The 10,267-nt window shown below is 43.8% G+C and overlaps 1 protein-coding gene across 1 annotated transcript in view; it reads right to left on the bottom strand.

Moving 5' to 3' along the window:
• Positions 1-274: 274 nt before the first annotated feature.
• Positions 275-10,267, bottom strand: part of PLCH1 (phospholipase C eta 1) — a 94,583-nt gene continuing 84,590 nt past the window's right edge. The window contains exons 27-29 of the transcript XR_014588444.1: positions 5,691-5,764; positions 548-647; positions 275-464 (exon numbers count right to left, since the gene is read on the bottom strand). The gene's annotated coding sequence lies outside the window, so the exon portion shown is untranslated. The remainder of the gene's footprint in view (positions 465-547; positions 648-5,690; positions 5,765-10,267) is intronic.

Here is a 10,267-nt window from a genome sequence, read left to right as displayed (position 1 = left end):
TTTTATATATATATAAAGTTTACTAAAAAACTTAAAAAATTGTCTTAACTCACTTAAAAGTTTCCCAGATAGACTGAGATACTCCTTCCCCAGCTTGGCACATCTCACAAATGAGCTTAACTCATGTTTTTTTCTACCATGGTACCGGTAACTCTAGGAATGCTGTTTCCAAAAATGCTTAAATTCAAGATGGCAACAACAAAGCAGGACGGAGAGCAGGCAGGTATCTGACCTACCACTGGACTCCAAAAACCACTCACTCAGTTACAAACCATTTGAAAATCAGGAAATTGCTTTAATGATTCTTCCTGACTAGCATTTCACACCTTTGTTGCAGATAAAAAGTATACACCATATCTAGTGTTGATATTAAACATAACTCATTTTATACGTATTTTTGTCATTCAGCATTCCAATTTAACTTTCAGGTTCTTCCAGTCAACATCATTGGAAATTCTTCTGTCCTGTAACACAAAGAAAACTACATTTAAAAAGGTAGCAATGCACACCAAAGCAAGCAGGGGTGGATATGATACAGGTCACTTACTTCTGTCAGGAGAAGACGATGTAAACCATTAGGGCACAACCCACGATCCAGCCAACTGCAAGGAGAATAGGTACAACGAGACGGGAAAGTGGGACTGGGGCTGAAAGACAAAAGAGGATCTTTTTCAGAAAGGTCACATTACAAAACCGTAGTTATCACAGAGCAAAAAAGATACCTGTGAGCTTGGGCCACATCTATGACTGCTATTTTTGGCACGGAGTCACCATGTCTTGGCACACGTACTACATATACGTAGCAAAGCCCCAAGAAATTTCCACACTCTGGGCTCTGCAATCAGATAGGCCAGAGGCTTAGCGCTTCCAAAAGTACCAGAGTGCAGAGAGGAGACAGAAACGTGCTTCTGTCCTTGGGCTCCACGGGTCATCGGGGGAACATCTGGACTGGACGGCACTGATGGCAGCTCCCCCGGCAGATTCAGGCTCAATACCCTGACAGCACCTTCCAGAAGCAAGTCTCATGAGGTTGTCAACAGTAAATTAAATATACAGTGATTAGTTAATACTGTACCTGTTTAATTTAAGGTCGGTGTGCCTGGGGCCACAATGAGGGGATGCTGTGTGAGTTCCCGCACCCCAAACATCCACGGGATGTTTGCCAGGCGCCATGCCGCAGGGGCTCACAGCTCTCAGCGCTTTCTGTGCACGGTGCCTGACTGAGCCCTCTCCTCTCCTCTTACTAGAGTGATACGTGGTAGTTACGGTTCGTGCAATTATCCACCGAAAGGGTTTTCTCCACGTTAAAGGAAGAAAATAACAGAAAAGTTTCCGATGTGGACGTACCGCCTGTCTGCCTGAGCCGGGCCGGACACAAAGACGTGATGTCCTGCCTGCCCTGTCCGGCAGCACCAGGACAAGCTAATAAATAACATGGAGACACAGAGGCAAGTGCCGGTGGTGGTTCTGCAAGAAGCACGCGGAAAGCAGGAACAGGCCTTTAAATAAACACGTATCTGTACAGCATCAGAAGTTCAAAGACCTTTCCATCAGTTTGCTGCAAATAGCAGAAGGTTGCCAGAAAGCAGCATATCAGCGGCCTTTGAGGTTGTATCAGTTACCAACATACTGCAGCACGTTAAAGTACATCTTTCTGCAGTTAAAAGAGTTCCAGGTTTTTTGAGGGACTGAGAAATAATGTAAAAATTCACAACACCTTGCATAGCTTAGGTATGCCATGATATAGTTTAGTTTAGACATGCCATGATATTCCGTGGTGTATCTACGGAGAGGGAAAGAGAGCATATAGACAGATCATCTGCATGTGCTGCCATTGAAATATAAAGCACATAAGCAACCATGCAGCACAAGAATAAAACTCTGCTCTGAAATCAGGTGTCCTTCTGCCACAGGGGAATCCCTCACCTGTTTCCTTTAAAGACTGACCCTTGGTAAGGGAAAGCTAATTCTGCTGGGAATCACTTCTCTTTCCTTGCCACCTTTTCTGAAGGTCCTATTACAAATAAAGGGCTGGATCCTACTGGAGTACATGGAAATATTTTGATAGAGCTCTGCTCGCTTGCCAACGTGTCTGCTGAACATGGTGTTGTGTTATACGAGATGCACTTTCAGTGCAGGAAGGTGAGAGGAGCAAGCAGTCGCTGATGGGCCAGCAGGAATGCTGCGCCCAGCATTGGTCAGGAGGCAGCAAGCAGCTGGCTCTGAGGGATAGAGTTTCATGGGAGCCATTGGGTGTACTTGTGTTTCACAGTTTAAGAACAGAAATGACCGTGAGATCATTCGCTGTGATCTCCTGCACGTCATGGGACAGATACCCTGAGCTAGAGTAAGGTGACTGCGTGGAAGGCTGCATGTTATGCCACGAGCAGGAGAGGCTGAAGCATGACATACGGACATGGCTAGGGGATGTCTCAGCAGGTAACCCATTTGTTAGGCCTCAGAAGAAGGTGACAAACTCCAAGGTTCCAATATTTGGTCCACGGGAAAATTATCCCAAGCGTAAATCTGACAATCGAGTGCCACCCTCGCCATGGAGCAGGGCTGCGCACACCGGCAGCCAGAAGGAGCCTCGGCACGGCCCGGTTCTCAGGCTGAGGTGGTGATGAGGTGTGGAGGGACAGCGGCAGAGCAGGACACTCCTAAGGAGCTGTGCTTTGGAAAGAAAGAAATTACCCTTTTACTGGCCCCTGCAGGTAACCAGCCAAAATCCTAAAGTGGGAGGTGTCATTACAATCATTGTTCTTATGGCTGCAAATGAGAGCAAAATAGCGAGGGAAATATGAGTCGCTGAGCAGCAGTCACGAGCATTGCCTCCAAACAGACCAAGGAAACCAAGCCCAGCTTCCAAGGTTTGAGCCAGAGCCCGCTGAAATCAAAAAGAACAATTCTGGGTGGCAGCAAGAATGAATAAAGGAATCTTGCTGTGATCCCTGTACCTAAGTTGGCGTTCTAACTAAGAATTACTTTCTTTTTCCCCCCATTACAGTAATTTTTCTCTACTTCAGACATGAATTTATCTCAGAATAAACAGAGAGGAGCTGGTCAGAGCGGCAAACACAGCACTTTTGCTGTGCTACCGGAGAGCTCCTCCGTGCATGCCAAACAGACTCTGAGCACCGCTCCTGGAGCTGTCCACCACGGGATGCCCAAGGAGCAGTGACACTGAGGAGTCCTCAGCCACAGGCTGCAGCAGCAGAGATTTCCAAGCTAGGTACTCCCTAAATATACTGATAAAATTCATCTCGTCTCGTTGTTTTTTTTTTAAGACCTTTTATCCAGAACTATACATTTGCTTGGTTTTACTGCCTGTACTTGATCGAAACTCCTACCAACTGCCATGAGCACAACAATGCCTGTGGTCTCACTGGGCTGCCTTTACCCCTGAAATGTCTGAGCCCAACAGCACTGACAAGGACGGGTAAAAGAATTACCCCAACACTTGCAAAAGACTCCCACTTGATTTAAACAGGTACAGGCCTGGCAGGTGAAGAGGTGAAGTTTTCCCCTGTGCAAGCTTGTCAAGTTCGAAGCCACAGACTTATGCTCCTTGCTCCAAAACGCCTCAGGATTTTGCTGAAGTTTTCTTTGTGTTTCATCTCAGGAAGCGACACACGGCCAAACTACTGCCCCCTCACTGTGATGGCAGCTTGAGCTCCACGCTAGGCAGCAGAAACCTGGGAGGGGAGGTGTGAGCAGGCCCAGGTGCCCCCCACCCCCCAACTAAAAATTCCTTTCACAAGGAAAAGTACTGCCTGAATAGCTGTGTCCACAGCTGACACCACATTTAAGCCTATAGCTCTTTTACCATCCAAACCTCTCACAGTGAAATAAATAGAAAGCGACAGTGACTACAAAATGCATTTTTATAAAATGCCTTTTTTCATCTTCAGTGGAACTGTGCTTATAGCAAATAATACATTATTAAAATTTCACTCTGCTCGGTCACTTGGGCTTTGTGGGGTTAAAATCTACACTAATGTCCACCTAGCATTACGCTCGGATTTCAGCTACACAGTATATTTAAATTACTGGCAAAATAACTCCTTTTGCATGGTTCAGTTTAATTATGTTCGACAACTTAAAATTGCAACTACAGAGGACTAAAGACAACAAAACTGGTAGAATTCAAAGATACAGGAGGAACCCAAGCTACTTTAAACTCGCCACTGTTAATGGAATTAGCTTTTAAACGCTTGCACTTTCTTACTAGAAAGTAACATACGGTGTATCAAGCAAGACTCACTGCCTTACAAATAGCTGAGTATTTTCACTTTTCGTTGCTCAGAGTTATGATTTTTAAGAATACACTGTTACATTAATCACATTAACATTTAATTGTGCATCTTACCCTGTTCTGCCATTCCTCCCTCCGCTGGTTTTATTGACAAGATTTAAGGTTTGCCTCTGCAGTTGTTCTTGTGAGCCTTGGGATGCTTTAAATAGAGCAATATTTGGAACGTGCTTCAGCTGCCTTGCTTGCTGATGCCAGTTTTTGGCTATATGCATTCAATTGTTTAAAAAGACAGGAGTTCAAGGTATTCAAGCTTACCTCTTCCTATTTCTGCAATTGCAAATCTGTTTTCAAAGAAAGATGAGCAAAGAGGGGTCGTTATTTGGAGCGGAAGAAAAATGAGGGTGAGGACAGCTTTATGGTCTCTTAACCACATGACAAATTTGTGTAATATTTATGTGCACCCACATACTTTGAACATGACAGGGATCCAGTTCAGTTTTAATCTCACACATCTCCTCTCTTCCCCCTCCTATCAAAAACCAAAGCCAAATCCTACTCAGTAATACTTGTATATGCAGTTCTGTTAATGCCATCAGTTATTTACTAAGCACCACCAGTATCCCGTACTTCACAAAGCACAGATGAACTGTTAGTGTCTAGCCTCTGAAAGGTTACAATGTACAGTCACAGGTTTTCGTTACTTCTCTGGGTAGTAGCCAACAAAATTCAAGGGAGGGACATTCCTAAAACAATCTGAGAACGATTTTGTCTTAAGCAGAATACAAGGAGGTTAATCAAAACTCATTGCAAACCGCAGTCTCTAATTCAGAAAAAGAAAAAAAAAATGGAGATGAGTGCCAGATCTCTGCCAAAAGGACAAACTGCACATCATCTTGTATCCATACAAGGAGCGCTCCATATAAAGATCCCTTGGAGTGATCCTGGCCACGGTCTTTGACCAACAAGCATAAGAAATTCACTCAGAGCTTACCAGGAAAATGAAATCCTGTACAGAACATTCAGAGGAACATGGAGGTTGCATCACACATCACCGAGGAGCCCCCAAGCAAACACTTTTGTTCAGGCATGGGAGGCCATTTTATCTGACTTTTAGCAAGTTTATACATAATCCCACTTCAGAGGTAGGCCTAGATACTAAATGAAACTGGGATGCTTCCTGTGTGCTTTTGAAGTGGAAAAGAACACAAATCGTTGTTCAAAAGCCACTACATATAACAGGTGCACAGGGTGTTTTGAAGTGATCTAATCTGGATGTTTGCAGAGTTCAGAGGGACTGATCATGTTCTCCCAGAAGATGAGATAGGGCTCAGAAACAAATAACACAGATCTTCTAAAAGACATTATTCCCATCTCATGTGTTTGTTGATTAAAGATTAAGTACTTTACATAAAAGATATTAAATTTCAGTTATCACCTTGCTTCAGAATTGGCTCCTCTTTCAGTGGCTGTGGAGATCACATCTTCCTTAGAGCTACTGTATCAGGCTGCCTGCAAAAAGGGAATTAAACCAAAGTTAGAGTCTAGAGACCAAGGCGGACAAAATACGGCTCTTCAAGCCATCACGATCTAACTTGATTTAAAGCAGATCAGAATCCAAGTAATTAATTTTTAAAGGACTAGAGCTGGTTATATCAGAAATGCAGTCCCAGCCCCTCCCAAGGGGGGCGGCTGATCCTGACCACAGGAGCTGCCTTCCAGCGTTCGCTTCTCGCTTCCCTGCCCGCTCCCTCAGCCCCTGGGCCACAGAGGCAGAGCAGAAGGGTGCAGATGCGTGCCCAGTGCTGCATCTACAAAAGAGCTGGGGGAGAGAACCTTCAAAATACCCATAAGAAAGGTAATTAAATGTCTGGTTATTTTTTCATGGAAGATGTTTTTTTGTCCTAGATGCAACAATGGAAACTGTGGGCCCCAGGCCACACATGACTTGTATCCATCTGCAAAATATTTTTATTTGGAATAAACAACAAAAACAACAAAAATGGATGGCAGTGGATTATTTTAAATACGATTATTTGTCTTGTTGTGATCTGTGCCTTAGAAACCATGCTAACGTACACAAAGTGATGGAGCAACATTCAACTCTGGCAAAACTTTACTGAAGACAGTTGTTTTATATCAACGATGAATTTAGCTTTGTGTGGATTAGTTTTGTTGCTTACTATAAACAGTTCCCATGTTTTGGTCTTCTGAGTTTGTCACGAGTTCTAAGAAAATTACAGAAAAATGAGTGAAGCCAAGTCACCTGAGAATTTTGCATGAATTTCTGCCATCAATACCTTGATCAACCCGCTCCTCAGTCAGTTTGTGCTCACCGGCTCTTAGGTTCTTGTGTTTCTGCTTGTATGATGAGACACTGCCCACTGAAACTTATCAAAAAACTTCCACTGGTTTCTAGAGTTCGGTTTGAGCAAATATTGTATTGACATAACAACTAAAATGGCAAGTTCTCTGAGTACAGAAGTTTTCTGGTACGGCATATGCCGAGTATGACTCCGCTGCTGGCTTCTGCCCTGCATTCTTCAGCAAGATGGTTGCCCTGAAGAGATGCTTTGCTCAAGCACAGCATAAGGAACTGATTTTGTCACTGTTGTCCAAAATGGGCATACTCTTAAAATAAAACTTGGGGTTATATAACATTTTATTGTGCAATGCACAATACATAGTAGCGTGTCATCTTGAGACACAGAATAAAGAGCAAGCTTTGCACTCTTTGTCTAGCTTTGCTGTAGAACAATAGACTTTTTGAGATAGAATCCGGTTTGTTATAAAAAGAAATACGAGTCTGATCCCCGTGTCATACGTTTATTAAAAACATAAAACACAAAACTCTGATGCAATAACTTCATTTGCTGCATAGCTTTTCCCGTAAGAATCCTATCTGGTTTTGGTTCTGCTATTTATATATATATATACATCTGATCTAATGGAAATAATTTCTACCATGAACCATGTACTCCTAACAAGATGATCTGACCTTCACAGATTGGGATCTTTCCAGGCTTAGTTGCCCTAGGCAAGGACGGAGCGTCACTGCTCTTTGAAACGGTTTTGATAACTACTACCCTCATTTAGCTGCAAGCACAGTAAGGGTACTCTGCAAATCTAAAGCATGAGGTTAAGAATATGAAAGTTGTAACTTCAAAAAATGTAGCATGACAATATAGACATTATTTTAAACATCACATCTTCTGTTTGGAATGGAGGAATGAACTGCAGACATAACATAGATTTCAGTCCAACAGCCAAAAAAGCAGGGCGCCAGTTCCAAAATATAAGGAACCAGGAGAGTACACAGTGTTTGAGAAAAAATGCAAGAGAATGGTTCGTGGCAAATAAGCAGCTACTTTTTTTACCAGCTGAAGAACAATACACAAGAAAAACAATTTCCTCATTTTGATTTGTGTTTCAAATTACATTATAATTCGCATATATTTTGTTTCCCTCTGTGTTTGTGCTGGAGTGCTAAAATACTCACTATTCATCGTCAGACTCAGATGGTTAACTGTGGTCGGCTATGAGATCCCGTTTTTTGCTGAGGTACTCCACAGATTAGTCTCACTTAAAGCAGTATTTTGAGCGATCTTGTTGACTTCGGTACCATTAACTGCTCAAAGCTAGGAATGCACTTTAAATGCTTTAAATGCCTTCAGTGCTTTAAGTGAACTAGGGCCAAAATTCGGAGGAGGAACCCAGTCAGCCAGCGGGGCTATAAGTTGTTCCGGAAGAGAAAGCCATTTTAAGGGGAAAAGCAGTACCCGATATTTTAGAAAATACTAAATTCCTGTCTTCGGATACTTGTGGGCTTTGCCAAAAGGAAAAAAATAAAAATAAAAATGGAGAGGCTGCTGTTGGAGTCACTGGCTGCCGGGCTGTTATGAATGCAGTTGTTCACAAACTCATCTGCTTCCCAGCAAAGCTGCCCGTGCCGCTGGCTGCGGGGAGCAGCCAGAGCCCTGGGCCGGCTGCTCAGCTGCTGCCCTTGTGCCAAAGCTTTGGTGAGGGCTGTGAAGGAACAACGTCCCTAGCTGCGTCCCTAGCTGCGCGCCAGAGTGTCCGCCTGGCGCTACGAAGTGCCTTACTCTGCTGATCCCTATCTTCTGGCTATTCCTGCACTTACAGGGTGGAACTGTGCGAGCCGACACCCTTCGAAGGACTGACGGCAGCATTATCTGAGCGATTTAACTGCTTCTGCCCCAAAACTGTTGGGGAAGGTCTCGGGAGCCGCTGGTGCTGCTGGTGCCCGCGCCAGGCCAAACGCCACCCGCAGCATGGAGGGGACCAGCGCCTGAGCAGCGGGCACGGAAAGTGAACGGGCACGGGGCAACAACGGCCTGCAGCCGACCCAGAAGGAACAGTGAGAAGAATCAAGCCAGCGCTAGCAGAAATGCATCTGTACGGCTCTTTAACCAGTCGACAAGGGCCACAGGGCCTACAGAGACAGTGCCACACCATGCAGCTGGCAGTTAGCTTTCCTTTAACAACAGTGGGCACAGTCCAAACGCCAGAGACAGCATCTCCGAAACCAGCCACCTTGTTTTCACAGAGCCCCAGGCAAACATCTCCGCTTCGGGCCCCCCTCTCCCTGCCCTGGTGCTGCTCCCCGACAACGTGTTAGGGAAAGATTTAGCTATGAACAATCACGCATCACCTCAGTAGGAGGCAAACCCTTCCCCTTTTGTACCACATGGAGTATTGCTTCACAGCACAGCCCCCCCGAGGAATGCCAGGAATACAATAGAGAAAGCAAACAGAGGCTGCTTGGGAACTGCGGCACAGATGCGTTAGCTTGTGTTACTTCTGGTGGATTCGAGTGATTTAGTGTCTGACGTTTGAGAAGCAACAGCCAGAACACCTCATTAAAATACTGGCCGCTTTGCAAAAAGAATTGGCAATATTTATTCTTTAAACAACTAATACGTTTAGAGTACACTCTAATCTTTGTAGTTTTATCAGGCAGCGCGATATCAAGTATGAGAATGCCAAGTTTAAGTTTTTGTAGCCTTACTTCTAACACCTAGAAGTCTACATGCAGCATTCAGTAGGTTGGCAAAGAAACATAGTTTTGCAAATCCTATACGATTTGTATAAATAACTCTAGGGTACACCGCTTTGTATTAGAGTAGAGGGACACATCAACTCATCTTCACAAACAGAATGACCCAAGTAATAAAATCTTTAAAACTTTGTAATATTGACACTAATTTTCTTTTAAATCATTTTTCTTTTAATTGAGCTTTTTACTTTAAAAAAATGGTTTACTACATAAATCAAAGGCCACATTTACATACCTTGACTTGTATTATTACTTTGCCATGCTCTCCTGTGACCTGTAGACTAACATGTGAGAATATCAAATTACTGCCTTCGGAAAATAGATGTGCATATGGGAGATCTGTCCAGTGAGAGGAATTTTCTTCTTAGTTACACCCATCTCAACATTTGAAAACTCCCTTAAAAGTGCTAGATTACTTCCACTCATATCTACAGCATCAGAATAACAGCAGAGCATTGACTTATTTGATAACTGAGTGACTGAGACCTGAAAAATTCCATTTTTAATAAATGGAAGCTTAATGCTTTAAATATTTAATTCCACACACTACTTCCTATGGCTCAGGGTACATACCCAAGGCAGGACTCTCCAGCTGGATGCTGAGATATCCGATAAAAAAAGCTACAAATATCAATGGAAGTATTCTAGCTTAGAGAAGCAGCAGTATCAGTGGAGACATTTACACGTGCAATGTCATTTCTGGATTAGCTCCCCACTGGTCTCTAAAAACAATGGCTGATAACGATTTTGGTTTGCCTTTGCATAGCTTCGCTTCAGTGGCTGCAGAATGATTGGTAAATACCTTTCTTACCAGCACCGGGGTAGTTGCTGTGAATAAATCTGCCCGACACATTAGTTATGAACAGCAGCCTCGGCTGGATGTCTTAGAGCCGAGCCTCAGACAAGAGGCAAGATGTCCCACGAAGCGACGTGCGGCC

Source organism: Anser anser, assembly GCF_964211835.1.
Source record: "Anser anser genome assembly, chromosome: 9".
NCBI lineage: Eukaryota > Metazoa > Chordata > Aves > Anseriformes > Anatidae > Anser > Anser anser.
Note: the sequence above shows the minus strand (reverse complement) of the source record. Positions and strands in the feature narration are given on the sequence as shown.